Genomic DNA, 14,028 nt, shown 5'->3' with positions numbered 1-14,028 from the left:
AGCATTTCCAAATGCCGACCTACAAACTTGTATTTCATATACCAGAGCAAACATAGACATTCAAGAAATACGAGAGGTAAAAATAAGAAAAACATGTGACATATCCCAGTCAGATTTGGTGAATAATCTTGGTGATAGTAGTTATCTTGTAAAACATGAAACCTGAAGGCATGCACAGTCAGGAAAGTTTTAGGTCTTACATGACTCCCCAGGCCCTACCTGGCTTGCATTGGTCAGGAACAGTATGTGCACTATACAAAGACAGAATTATATTGGATACGTCGTTTCCAGGCAATGCAAAAGAATACCAAAATAAAATTAGGTTAAAGTAATTTTACACTGGATTTTCCCATTCTCTTTCAAAAAGGATGAAGAAATTATTTCCTTACCGTCTGCCCTGGTACAGCTCTGTTTACATATTATGTCAAATTTCCAAACCTCCCTTCATTTGATTTGTTGACACAGGGTCTAGTAAAATATTCTGGATCATTAACAAGACCTAAATATTTTTTTCTGGTTTGTTTTACATAAACATGTGGATGGGTGAGTGGTTGGTTGGTTGGTTTTTATTCAGAATTATTCAGTCATCCTAAAAATGATACAATATGCTTATGGCCCGCTTGAGAATAATTTTATGAAGAGGGACTTTCCTGTTTTACACATTAAACCTGCGGATCAGATGGAAAGTATGACCTACAGCTTGTTTTCTTGTTCAGTTCTAGACCTTTCCGGGACTTTGGAAAAAGAAACTGATTTTCTCTTTTTAAGTATCTGAGACACAGAGCACATCTCCAGCTGTTCCTGCAATCCCCCAGACAGACTTCAGCTGCTCCTCTCCACGTGAGGAATTTTATCACTGATGCAAAACAAACAAGATGAACTGATGGTCCCACAAGAGCAGGAATTCATGATTCCATCTTTCTTCATGGGTAAAAAGTTTCTACTGCCCCCACTTTTTAATAAATACCTACTTTATTCCTTTAACACTGTCTAGTCTCTGTTCTAGATAGCCTCCCAAGGCATCACCAGAGTTACCCACTGGGCCCTGGCTCCATAAGTGTTTGTGTCTTTCTTGCTGAGAGCTGGGCTTTAACCACCCTGTCATAATCTAACAGATATGGTGATAGTTTCTAGTGACTCCATCTGTTCAGCTATGAACTTCATCCTGCTGGGATAATAAATGCAGATGGGAAAGAAAATTACACTCAATTGTTTTGAGTTTGGGATGGGGATTTTTATCTGTACAATCTCCTGAGTGCAAGTGGACTCCCTTGGAGATCCTTTGGGATCCCACAATGGAGAGCTGGACACATCAGTACTTTGCTAATTGGTCCTATTGTCTGAAGCCACTTCTCACAACATTAAAAGGAAAACCAATGCCATCTGGTAAGACGTAGCTGGAAATGTATCATATTTTAAAATATTGATTCAGAAAGAAGAAAAAAATCAATATGTTCAGTAAAATGTTTTTCAGGAAAAAAAAAACAGTTGAAATAATCATCCCTCTTATCTCAAAAAGAGGCAAAACACATTCAAACTTAGTGCTCCTGGTCCAAGTTATTTGTGCATGGGCTTACCTGAAAAACAGCATTTAACTGAAGGAATTACAGAGTTACACACAAGTATTCAAAATGCATCAAAATTCCTATAAGATAAAGGCTTTGGGTTTTCAGCTGCAGCATTTTAATGTTCAGGGTTTGTTTGGTTTTTTTTCTCTGAAAATAACCAGCAAAATGGAAAACAAACAGTTTCATTTAGAAATAACAGTAGCAAAATTAATAGATATCAGACTGCTGGAAAGAATAAATACATCATCATCTTTCCCTGTATTTAAAACTGACTTAGAACAATGAAAAGCTTTGCACCACTACAGGCAAAGATTCACATTTCCCATGTGATTTCCTAATTATAACTGAGCAAAAAGATGGTCAAAATTGCATACAATGAAATTATTTATTAGGTAAATTGAAATCGGTGCAGAGTCAAAACAATCTTCCAAGATGAACTTACAGCATAAGTAATAAAATTATTTCAGATAAGGATAATAATATATCAGGCTAAAAGGATGCAGATAAGAATCCTTTTTACAGGGGACAGAAATGTTTTGTTCTTCCCTCTGCAGCAATAAAAGTACCCGATCACTTTTATATTGATGTATTTTATTTACACAGATTGTTTTCACATAATTAATTGTTCCACACAGAATGTGTTCCTTCTCTTGACATACAAACCATTTTAATAATTATAAAGGGAAGGGCCAGGCTTGGAGCTTTCTTCAATTCATTTAAATTAAAACTTTCATGCCGTGTTATACGTATCTCTGTCTGTGTGCACATCTGTTTCTGTACAGACACACTCCATTCAAGAGAAAAATATGTTTAATTTATCTCTTACTACTTCAACATTGCTATTAATTTTTAACATTTCATATTCATTATCACTTGATGTATGATCCCAAGAAAGTATATATTCCTGTGATAAAAATATGAACATTTACAAATAATTACATGTCATTAGTTTTCTGCTAGCAGATATGGGACTAGCAGTACCTTATGTGAAAGCAGATAAAATTTAGGGGGGGAAGAGGTTAGTTTAAAACAAGTTTTTTTCCTAAAATCAAAGTTTTCCATATATTACTAATTTTTGCTATGTATAATCTGATTAAACTTCATTCTGTAGTACTAAGAAAGAAAGGGAGCAGGAAAGTGTATTTTTTAAGAACTAAAAAATATTTCCTCTCCAATAAAAAATGCTGCAAGATTTTTGTGCTCAAAAGTAAAATTTATTTCCAAAAAAAGCAAACTGTACCTTTGACTTAAAAATTTTGTCTCCCAAAATATAGAAATCAATTTACCTCTTCATTGTAACTACATCAGTGGAGTGACTCAGTGATGGAGGCTCTCCTGTTAAAGCTGTTATTTTTCAGTGTTGAAAGAAAAGGTGGTTTTACACCACAGCCTCCATTTTTACACCACGCCTGAAGTTCAGGCTTCCAGCAAGCAGCACTCCAAGGAGCAGGAGCTGTGTGCTGCTCTTTAACCTGTGCTCCAAACCTCCTCATTTCCCACCCAACACTTTGTGCTTTCTCTTACAACCTGTCCCTATCACAGGATCTTCATATTTCCCTTCAGGAAAGACACAAACATGGCAATTCCAGAGAAGTTCAGAATGGGTACAGCCCTAAGAAAGACTTTCTATTTTCTGCCTAGTGTACCCCTCAGTTCATTTCTGATGGGGTTTTATATTAATTAAGTTTTTTTATGAAGGCAAGTTTTTTATCACATTTGCAACTAATAAAAAGCTTTGTTAAAGACATGAAGGTTTTAAAATTAAGCAGTCAGAAATTAGAAAATTCCTAATAATTTAGACAGCCTTTGCAGCCAAATGTTATGGTTCATGTACATATGCACCACAAAACAATCCTTAGCTTTTTTTCCCACCGGCTGTGAGCCAAATAACATATCATTCCCCAGTCCTGTCTTCACAGACAGCTGAACCATTTTAGTTGATTTTTTTCCCAAAAAGACTCCCTTCAGGAAGCCATCCAACATGACTATTTCAAGCAAAAGGTTCGTGTTTCAAACTTCAGCAAGTGCAACTGGTTGCGCTGGAGTTCTCAGGGAGTATCACACACAGGTGGGCTCATTGCCACCTCCTTGCACACTGGAGACAGTGAATATCCCTTGTGAGGATTCAGGGACAGAGAATTCATCAGCAGACAAAAGGGCCCAGCCCCTGCCCAGCTCAGCCACCCTCCCCTGCCATCCCAGCAGGAAAGGGCTGGGGCAGGGGATTAGGGACATTACACTGAGTTTCCTCAGGACTGAGATCCCATTCCTGAGCCTGACCCCTGCAGCTGCTCATGACAACACCCTGAGTGGCTGGGAGCCACCTGCCCCCTTCGAGATCTGGCCAGCTGCTGCCCCCACTGCTGCCCAGTGAATCCTCACTCAGTTGTGCTGAGCTGTGCCAGTGCTCTGTTTCCTGCTTGCTCTCAAGACAGACAACATGGATGAGCTCAGCAAGCCTGGCTGCCACTGTTTATAAACCATATTTCTGCTCTTTCTGTTCAAGTCAACATTATACTGCTATGTCATATTTGTAGCAAAGAAATAGCCAAAGACAGGCAGGTTTCTTCTGTCATTGGAGCTAGAAACAGGATCAGAATTCCTGCTCCATATAACCCAACCTAACAAGAGGTCTGTATTAAATTACATGAAAGAGACTTGCAAGAAAATCTTATCTCTCTTGTAATTATTAAATCTACTACTAAGTAATATAATTGTGTACTATTTGTAGGATATGACTTAGATTACCTATCAGCTCTAACATTTTAATTCAGCTAGAACCAAATTAGTCAATTTTACAGGAATACCGGTTTCTTTAATGTTCATTTGAACCATGTACATTTATTATGAGTCAATTTCCTGAATGAAACCAAGGCTATCCCTTGGATTCCATTACAAAATGCCTGCCTGCCTTGCAATGCTTCATAGCACAAGAACACTGTTCCTGATATTCCTGCTACATTATTTGAACTTAGATAAGGTATCACTCCACTGCACACTGGAGCTTGAAATGTTGGCATAGCCTTAAATTGTGTGGTGTGGTTTTCTTTTTCCATTAAATGCTTTTTATTTCTATCAGTGGGAGAACAGAATTAAATCCAAGACTGAATCTTTCTGCAGATTTAATCATGCTTCCCTCATTTTAATAGCCATTTAAAAGCATATTAATACCTACTTACATACCTATCTTTATTGTACCGGTTCAAATAAGTAATTTCTTGCCTTCAAATTAACAAATAACAAATTATTCCAAGGCAGATAAAGTACAAGTCAATGCTTTAGAAAGTGGAGCTGTGGCTGAGGTGCCCACACACTGCTGGCAGCAGTCAGCATTTACTAATGACACGCAGATAAAGGATTCACTTGTAGCTCCTTACTGTTCTCACAACTTGGACTGAATTTTCATAATCTGCTCTTATACAAATGGGGCTGTCCCTCCCAGCTAAACACAGCTTAAGCAAGGGAGACAAGGTCTCCCTTAGTTTACTTTCAAGGGTTTGTTGTTTTGTTTTTTTTTCATTTCAAGCTGTTTTTCTTTCAAGGCATGAGAGATAAATGCTGCTCCATTCACCACACATGCTGTATAGCACACAGCGTCCACAGCTTGTGATGGTAACAAGGAGATCAGCTTACTTTGACTGAAGAGGGATGTGAAAGGAGTTCTCTGGCATCTGGAGACTTAAAAATACAGTCCTCCATTTCCTCATGACTTTTGCCTCTCAAATATAAAAGCTCATAGGGCTTTTTGTGGCTGAGTTTGAATAATATTTTAAAAATTAAAATCACATGGGCATCTTTGCCTATTTTGACTGCTGTATCATTAAGCAATTGTAGATTTACTGACATATACCTGCAAGGAAATCCCTTTATATTCTCACTGAGAATAATGACATTAAATGAGGTGATCATCATTAAAAAAGATCTCTATGGTTTCAGTGCCCAAATATACTCCTAAATGTCCAAAAGAATCAAAAGCCACATTTCTTGAGAAAAGAAAAGAAAAGAAAAGAAAAGAAAAGAAAAGAAAAGAAAAGAAAAGAAAAGAAAAGAAAAGAAAAGAAAAGAAAAGAAAAGAAAAGAAAAGAAAAGAAAAGAAAAGAAAAGAAAAGAAAAGAAAAGAAAAGAAAAACGTGGCATGGACACAGAGGACAGCAGTTGAATTTCCACACCACCTAATAAGTGAAATAGTAAAATAAACTGTGTTTCAGCCTTTTTTGAATTCTGAAGCGTAATGGGAAGTTGCACTTCACATAAATCTGTATCACACCTTTCAGGTTATTTCAAGACACATTTTTCTATTAAAATAGAATTTTTTAAAAAAAGATAACTAGTAAAGGAATTCTCACTAGTGCTTTCAGAACACTGTGTCTCATTCTACATTTACTGAGAATTCCAGCACCTCACAAGTCAAAAACAATGTGGACAGTTAGGGAACATCCTAGACTTGGCACTTTGCTACAGCGATACAACAGGTTATATGACCATTAAAAACAGTAATACATTACAATTTTCAATTTCTAGTGAACTTTTTTATTATATACTACTTAGCTGGGACTGAATAGCAATTTGTGCCCATTACTAATATTTAAAAATAAACAAAGGGGTTTTTTTAATAATAATGTTAATTTTCATTATTTTTCAAAATCCCTTAAAGCTGCCTAAAGAAGATCTTCATTCTGTCTTGTTTCTTCTACCCACACCATAATTCTAGTTTTATCCTTCTGCTTAGAGTCCCACAACACTATTAGCTCAAAAGATTCAACTAAGTTACAATTCTCATGCAAAGTGTTTGGAATAAATTAGGAAAATATGCAGTCTGGAGGAATGAAGATTTGGATGTTGGCATAACATCCAGTCTGGGCACTGAAGAAGGCATCTGTGTTTTGTTGTTGGATGAAAGACAATTAAGTCTTCTAATGGGCTCATTTACAGCCTTGGGATATTTTAAAGAACCAAGGATCTATTTTTCTATTTTGGCATGTTGTGTCAAGAGGACACTTGTCAGATTAGTCTTTTAATGCATATGGGATTTTGTTATAAAAATAATAATTTTAGAGTCATTTCAAAGATAAGTATTTGTCAGATCTCTGTCACTATAGGGAATTTTTAATTAAAAATTATTTCAAATATAAATAAATTGTACTCTATCCAGCCAAAAAACCTGAGCAGAGTCAAACAAAGAGGCAGAAATGTACATTTTTAATGGTGCACAAATAGCCAGAAACCTGTCGAGTCAGTGCCGTGACTGCATTTTTTTTCCTGCAACCCCCTAATTCTTTTGGTGAAGAGTAAAATAGTGGCTTGTATGTCATACATACAGAACTACTAGCAAGTATTGAACAAGTTTAGCATAAATTAATATATCTGGGGGGAATGGGGTCACTCCCTCCTCTTCCCCAGATAAGGAGAAACTTCCCTTATAACCATAACTGAAGAACTCACCCGGACCCTCCTTTCCTCTGATGACAAAACTGGAACATACTGTCTTCCACACAAGAGACATTAGTGAGCATCATTGTCTTAACCCCACTGACACATTTATTTTATCCTAGGCAGGCTATGCAGCTGTGGGCTGTGGTGTTTACTTGAGGCATTAAAGCAAAGCCAGCAGGCACAAGGCACTCATGAGAGACTGCGATGTGAATCATCGTGGGCTGGTAGCAATGGAATCCACCACAGTAAATAGAGCTCATCCCCAGATCAGAACAAGCCACTCAAAACTGGTAGCAGAGTTTATGACAATTTGAAAAGACGTTGGAGAATCCATTTTTAGAGCATGACCACTATGATTTCTCATTTTGTCTGCAAGCAGTAATAAATGTTTGTTAATACTGCGGGGGGAAGAAAAAAAAAGAGTTAGCAAGCACAGCTCATAAAAATCCTTTAATCAGTGGCACAGTCCTCATTTCCCCTCATGCTCTCACTGTAGTTCTCTGCGGTAAATGCAAGGGAAATGCAGCAAAGCTGTTGAGATTCCCTCAGCCAAGCAGGCCCTCCTAGCAAGGGGATGAGACGGGACTACAGGCACTTTTCATGCTCCCCCAGGTGAGACTTACTTGTGTCCAGCATGTGCCCTCCAAACAGAAATATTCTCCAACAGGTGACAGTCACAACACCTGGCTTTGTACTCCTTGCTGTGCAGAGCAGACAGGCTGGGAGCACAGGAACCGTGCACGTGCAAAGAGCACCGCGAACCATGAACACCATGAACCGCGCATCGTGGGACACTCACTCCTCTGCCACGGGCATTTCACTGATTGTGGTTCTCAGTTTGTTTATTCTGCTGTAACTCAGTGGTTTCACATCACTTCTCATTCTGAAAGACTGTGTGCATTCATCTTGCTGCTGCTTATGGACGAAACAGTGAAGATGAGCATTTCATCATCCCAAAGATAAGCAGTAGAGATGGACAGCTGGGAGAAGGAGCTAGGACACAAAAGTGTACCAGAAGGGTAATAGGGTCACATCTCATTACTCCTGCCATTAATCCCCACCAGTGGCAACGAAAATACAAAGCAATTAAAATGGAGAAGAGGCATAAAAATAGAGGAAAGATGAAAAAATAGAAAATATAAGACAGTTTGGCAATAGGAGTGCTGAACAAAGTGCTAGGGGTAGCTTTTCCTCTTTCTAATGCAATGGTTTTGTGATAGTTTCTTCTGTAGAAGACTATGATTAACAATACACTTTTTTTCATTTGAGTAAAAATGATTGATTCATCCCCAGTTGGGCAACATTTGCATTTAATAAATCTTAATTTGAAGGGGCATTGTTACTATATGTTGTTTTATAGAAACTGAGGTCTCCTCAGAAAGGAGTCTCACTTTCATAACAAAGGAAATTAAAAAGAATATTTCTCTCCTATCAGGTAGAACATAACAGAGAAATACCATCACAAAATCACCCAGACTTTCTTTAACTTTCCTTCAAATTCACAAAAGTAGCAGTAGTACATTCCACAGAAAATGTTAATGTCCCTTGAACTGTTGTAGACTTTTTACTCTTGTGTACTCACCTCCCTCTGACATTGTTACACCCTAGGTGAACTCCTTGACAAGGAATTACTGACCACATTGCAGGATGATTTTATTAAGTCATCTGGGGCAGGAAAACCAAGTGCCTCAAGTAAATAAGGAATTCCTGATCTGCTCCCAAGAGCTGTCCCTACCTTCCACACAGGTTTGTTTGAGAAATTTCTTTATTCTGACAGCACATAGTAAGACTTGAGGTAAGTAGGAACATTTATAATTAGTTATTACTCTCAAGTGGCCTCAGTCTCCCTGAGGAATGAGTACAGTACTAGTGCTGCCCTCTGGGTAGCAGGTTCTTACAGAACTGTATTTCAAATGAAATGTTTTACCTTTTTTTAAAAAATCTATAAAGTCTTATTGGCTTGATTTTGTCACCCAGGATTTTTCCAGATGTTCTGTGATCTCACTTACAATTATCCAGGACCCAAGTCTCACTCTTGCACTGAGGTCTGACTTTGACATGTATTTTCAATAGTATGACATAATTCTTCATTTGACTTACATTTCCTAAGCCTTTCCTAGGTATGCAAATAAAAAAGGCATGCAAATAATAACTTTGAATATCACTGGCAACTCCTAATCTATTTCATTGCTAAACCTTTACAAAACAAATGTGTTGTAATTCTGTATTTCTTTGGAAATCGTGTGGTGCACAGGCACATACATCCTGGGTTGAGTCTCCTGTTATTCACAGCTCTAAAATTAAAATGGCATTTCTAATTTTTATACCTGAGAAAGAAAAATGAACTAAGCAAAACATGGTATGTGTGACCTTACAATACTAATTACTCACTGGCAGGAGCCACCAGCACTCACATATAACCTTATCCAGGCTTTGACTCAGGATGTTATTTTTCTGCAGATTACCACCCTAACTCAGACCATTTATCATGAACTGCTGACATTTCGGCACTAGCATGACAATACACAGCACAAACTGCTGACCAAAAACGAGTACAGCTTTTTGACACAGTTGATAACAGTTCATTATTGGGATATCCCTGCAACAATGATGCATTTTCCCCTGATAAAAATACCATCTTCGAAAATTAGTTACAGTGAGTTGGATAATCTTAATACAGAAGAGGCATGCAAGCTGGAAGAACCACCCCTGCTCAATTACAGCAAAAAGCAGAGTTCATGCTTGATGACCTAAAATGTTTTAAGAACAAAAGTAACTTTTTAAGTATGAATGATGCAAACTTTCACTTGGCAGGTTTTTTTTTTTTTTTACTTTCTTTGAAACCAGAACTCATTGAAATACCTTGCAAAGGCTCTGGGGAGAAACCTGGTTGTTCTCTATGTATTTGCCAATCATATAGTGCATTCCCTTCAGATCACTGGAAGCATGTAAACTGTTTCCTGGGAAATGAGCTATTTTCCAAGATGACACCTATGGAAGCAGAAACTCACCAACCAAACATGGTGGAATGTGAACATATATTTGGGAGTGAAATGAAGCAGTGAGTGATATTTTGTAGAATTATCTTGTGTCAAGGTGTAAATTATCTGGTAGAAGGAAGTAATTTCAAAATGTATCAGTATTTTTTCAAGCAGTGAATGCTTTGCTACAGCTCTGTCAAATCTTCTGCAACTGAAAACCATTCCATCAAAGTCAGTGTGAACTCTGACAGTGGTTACAAGAGGAATAGGCTTGCAGTAGGCAAACCACACAAAATATAATACTAAACATTACAAATACTGAAAAATTGTTTTATTGCTTCCATGGAACTGAACTAGTAATACACCACAGCAAGCATTAGTCTCTCCCTCAAGCGGAGTAATGATTTCTTGGAAGAGAAGATTAATGTACAAACACTGATATTTCTGTCCAGCTTTACAGGCTAAATCATCCAGACCACTTTTCTCCCTTCCAGCCATTTGTTCCTCCCCACACCCACTGGATGGGTTCCCCAAGAGGTGCCAGGGACCTGTGGCTCTGCCACACCAAGCACAGCCTGGAGCTGCTTTGACTTGGCTCCTCAAACAGACAGCGGTAGAGAACAATGAGCTGTGATGACCTTATGCAGTTTGTAATTACTTCTTAACCAAGTAATTTTACTTTAAAAGTGATAGCATTTGTTTCTTGGAGATTTTGCTACATATCTCAAGAATCCTCGCCATTAGCACAACACAAGTCCTTGCATGATGGCTGTAAATGAGGGAGGCAGAGGAACAGTAAGGTGCTATATGTAAGATTCAGACACCTTAGACTATTTTCAAAATTACTCAGAAAGAAAATGAGGGGTTTTTCATTTCAGCTTTTCCCCAAAATCTTTTACCATTGTTCTTCCATATGCTATTAGTCTGGAAATGTCTGATTCTATGGACTGCAGTACAGCCATAAAAAGTGGCTCCAGGTTAAAAATATTCACAAAAAATCATGTAACACTTCAGTGCATTTGGAGGAGACAAATCTGAAGGAGATATTTTATTTTACGTTCTTTAAAATTTGATACTGCCCTCACATCCTCATAAAAGTGACCATTCTCTTCTAGGAGATGACGTAAAACAATAAAGGAGCAACGTTAATGTGCTCTGTTAAATGTTTCAGGATGTGCAGTCAAGGAGGTTATTTGGTTTGGACTGCTCAAAGTTGAAACTAAAGGGGATTGCTGCTGAAGTCCCACAGTTGCAGGCAACAGAGCTGCAAGAAGAGTAACCACGCAAAACTTACCAGAAATATAGAGTGCACCAAAGATTTTGTCAGAAGGCACAAGCAAGAAAAATAAGCACAGCAACAATAAATTCTGTTATACCAACCACAAACACAGACTGGAATTAGCTGCACTGATGACAAGTCTGATTTGGGACACATGGCTGAGAATTTGTGCAAGAAACAAAAAATAATCTTCCACTAGACCAGGTTACTCAGAGCCCTATCCAATCTGATCTTGAACACTTCCAGGGATGGGTCAACCACATTTTCACTGGGTGACTGTGCTAGTACCTCACCACCCTCACAGGAAAGAATTTCTTCCCAATATCTAATCTAAATCTTCCCTCCTTCAGTTTAAAGACAAAACAGAATATCTTCAACAGAGATGAAGAATGTCCAATTACCATTTTAGAAAGCAGGGGTTGAATTGTTCTGGGCAATCATGGATTTAAGTTATGTCTTCTTCATCTTCCTCTTGAGCCTGTGTCACACAGAGCAGGAGCAGCAGACAGCACATAATGTTTCAGGCATCTGGGGGACTTCATGCATAAAAGGTATCTTAGAAATTATTGTAAGCCTCTGCTTTTCAGGAATTATAAAAATAAATTTGAATCCTGAAATTAAATTCAGACTTTCTCACTTGTCCAAGTGGCATTGCAAAAGTTCCACTCTAAGCTACCAGGCTGCTTTGGCATGAACTGTTCTGCATTCCCCTGCTGGAGCCCTCACCTCCCACAGCTCTGCCTTCAGCATGTCTGAAGTGAAAATAGGACTGAAAGATGCAACCCAAAGAAGAAATTGATTCAGATTACAAATACCTTTTTTATGAATTACAAGAGAATTCAAAGTATTTTTCTGCTGCTGCCTTCAGAAGAAATTAGGTACACAAACATAAATTTTCCTGGAAAGGGTAGCTGCTTCATAGAGATGTTTTACTGTAACAATTTTTTGCCTCAAGTATTTTAACTTATCAACCTCCTACTGAAACTAAGGTTGTTTAAAAAAAAAAAATAACTGAAGTGGATTTATTTTTGTAAACTTCTGTAGAAAGTATTTATTTTGCAACCATGGTGCTGAAATTAAACAGCAAGATAGATACATGTTTATATTCCTGCAGCCATAGAACTTTATTTTAAAGACTCCATGAATGTGTTGCTAAGAAACCAAGTCTTTCGTATGTCTATGTCACTCTTTACCTTATCCTAATTATAAACAATTTTTAAAATTACATTTGAAATTATATTTTTAATATTTAACCGTTGTCCAATCACTTCAGACGTCATTTTGTTTACAGGAGGCAATAGAAAGGGACAAGTGGGTTTGTTCTTAAAGCATCATCACTTGGAGTTCCTGAAGTGTTTACAGGAAGCTTTTCCCCACACGAGGAGGGTCAGATCTATTACAGCAAGCAATTCTGATTGACTCAACCTTTGGCATTTTTGTGTTATTAATTCTTCCTGTAACTTGCTGCAAATATTATGTTTGTTTGTTTTCTGTTTCTTATGAATAAATTGTACTGAGTAAGACCTAATGGTTTAGGGTTTGCACAATTTTCAGGCTCTGCTCAAATCCCCGTTTTCACCAGCAGATCTGTTCCTCAATTGCACTGCCTACCTCTTCTAAACACAAAGCACTTCTGCATTTCTCCAGAGCCAGATGGAACTTTTTCCTATGGCAACGCTTAAAGGAACAAAAAATCCCAAACCAACGAACTTTGTACTCAGAGACAGCATTCAAGATACTTGAGCCAGAAATCGTGGACCACATCTGTGTATTGCATCCATCTGCACAAAAGCAGAGCATCAGCTACAAAAGGGTCAGACTGCAAACATACTTTGATTTCCCAAACGCTGTTAAAGTGAACTGAAAAACGGAAAAAGTATGGATTACTACTTACCAAGGATAAACCAATAACAGATGATAACGACATGCAACTGTCATTGCTTTTCAGCCTTCACCAAAAAACCTGAGATCTAATTGAATAACCAGGAAAGCTTGGGAAAGCCTGAAGAAAGCATGAGTTAACGAATCTGTGAGTTACATCCAAGGATCTCTAACGATAAGCAAGTGTAGGTCCTGCTCACTAGCCTGACCTCCTTCCACCAAGGGCATGGGGTCCCAAAACAACTGAATCCCAAAATCAACAGCAAACATTTTGGTGTAGAGAGAGCAGTTTACTTGATAATCTGAATTGCTCTGTTTAGAACAGAAGAAGGTCTCCCTCCAAATTATCCAACTGGATGTATTAATGGTCACCAGAAAGCCAGTTGTGACAGTGGCTGTTCCATGCAGAGAAGCAAATATGATATTTAACCATTGTTTGCCCAGCTCCAGTGTCCAAGACAACAACCTGTGAGACACACAATACCTGTCACCGCCACTCACCACATTGCTGCAGCCACTGGTAAAGAGCAACACACCTATAAAAAGTCATTTTTATGAGAATACAAAGCGTGTTGTTACTGAAGCAATCAGCACAGCTTTAATGGGCAATATTTTCCACCAGAGATACAAGCCAAGAGGTATTGGAACTCATGATTGGTTTTCTTCCTTGCAGCTATTCCTTACCATAGTAGTAAACTTGGGGTTATCTCAAGAACACAAAATGCATTTTAAACAGCCCCTCTTTTATCTCACTTTTGAAACAGCATTACACTATTAGTATTAAAATTTCCTAAGTATCAAAATTAACTGACATTCAGCAGACAACATTGTCTGTTCAAAGAGTAAATACTTTCCTCAATATAATGCAGCAACCCTTAATGGAAAG

Source organism: Motacilla alba, chromosome 8 (assembly GCF_015832195.1).
Source record: "Motacilla alba alba isolate MOTALB_02 chromosome 8, Motacilla_alba_V1.0_pri, whole genome shotgun sequence".
NCBI classification, from domain to species: Eukaryota; Metazoa; Chordata; class Aves; order Passeriformes; family Motacillidae; genus Motacilla; species Motacilla alba.
This window is presented reverse-complemented; position numbering follows the sequence as displayed.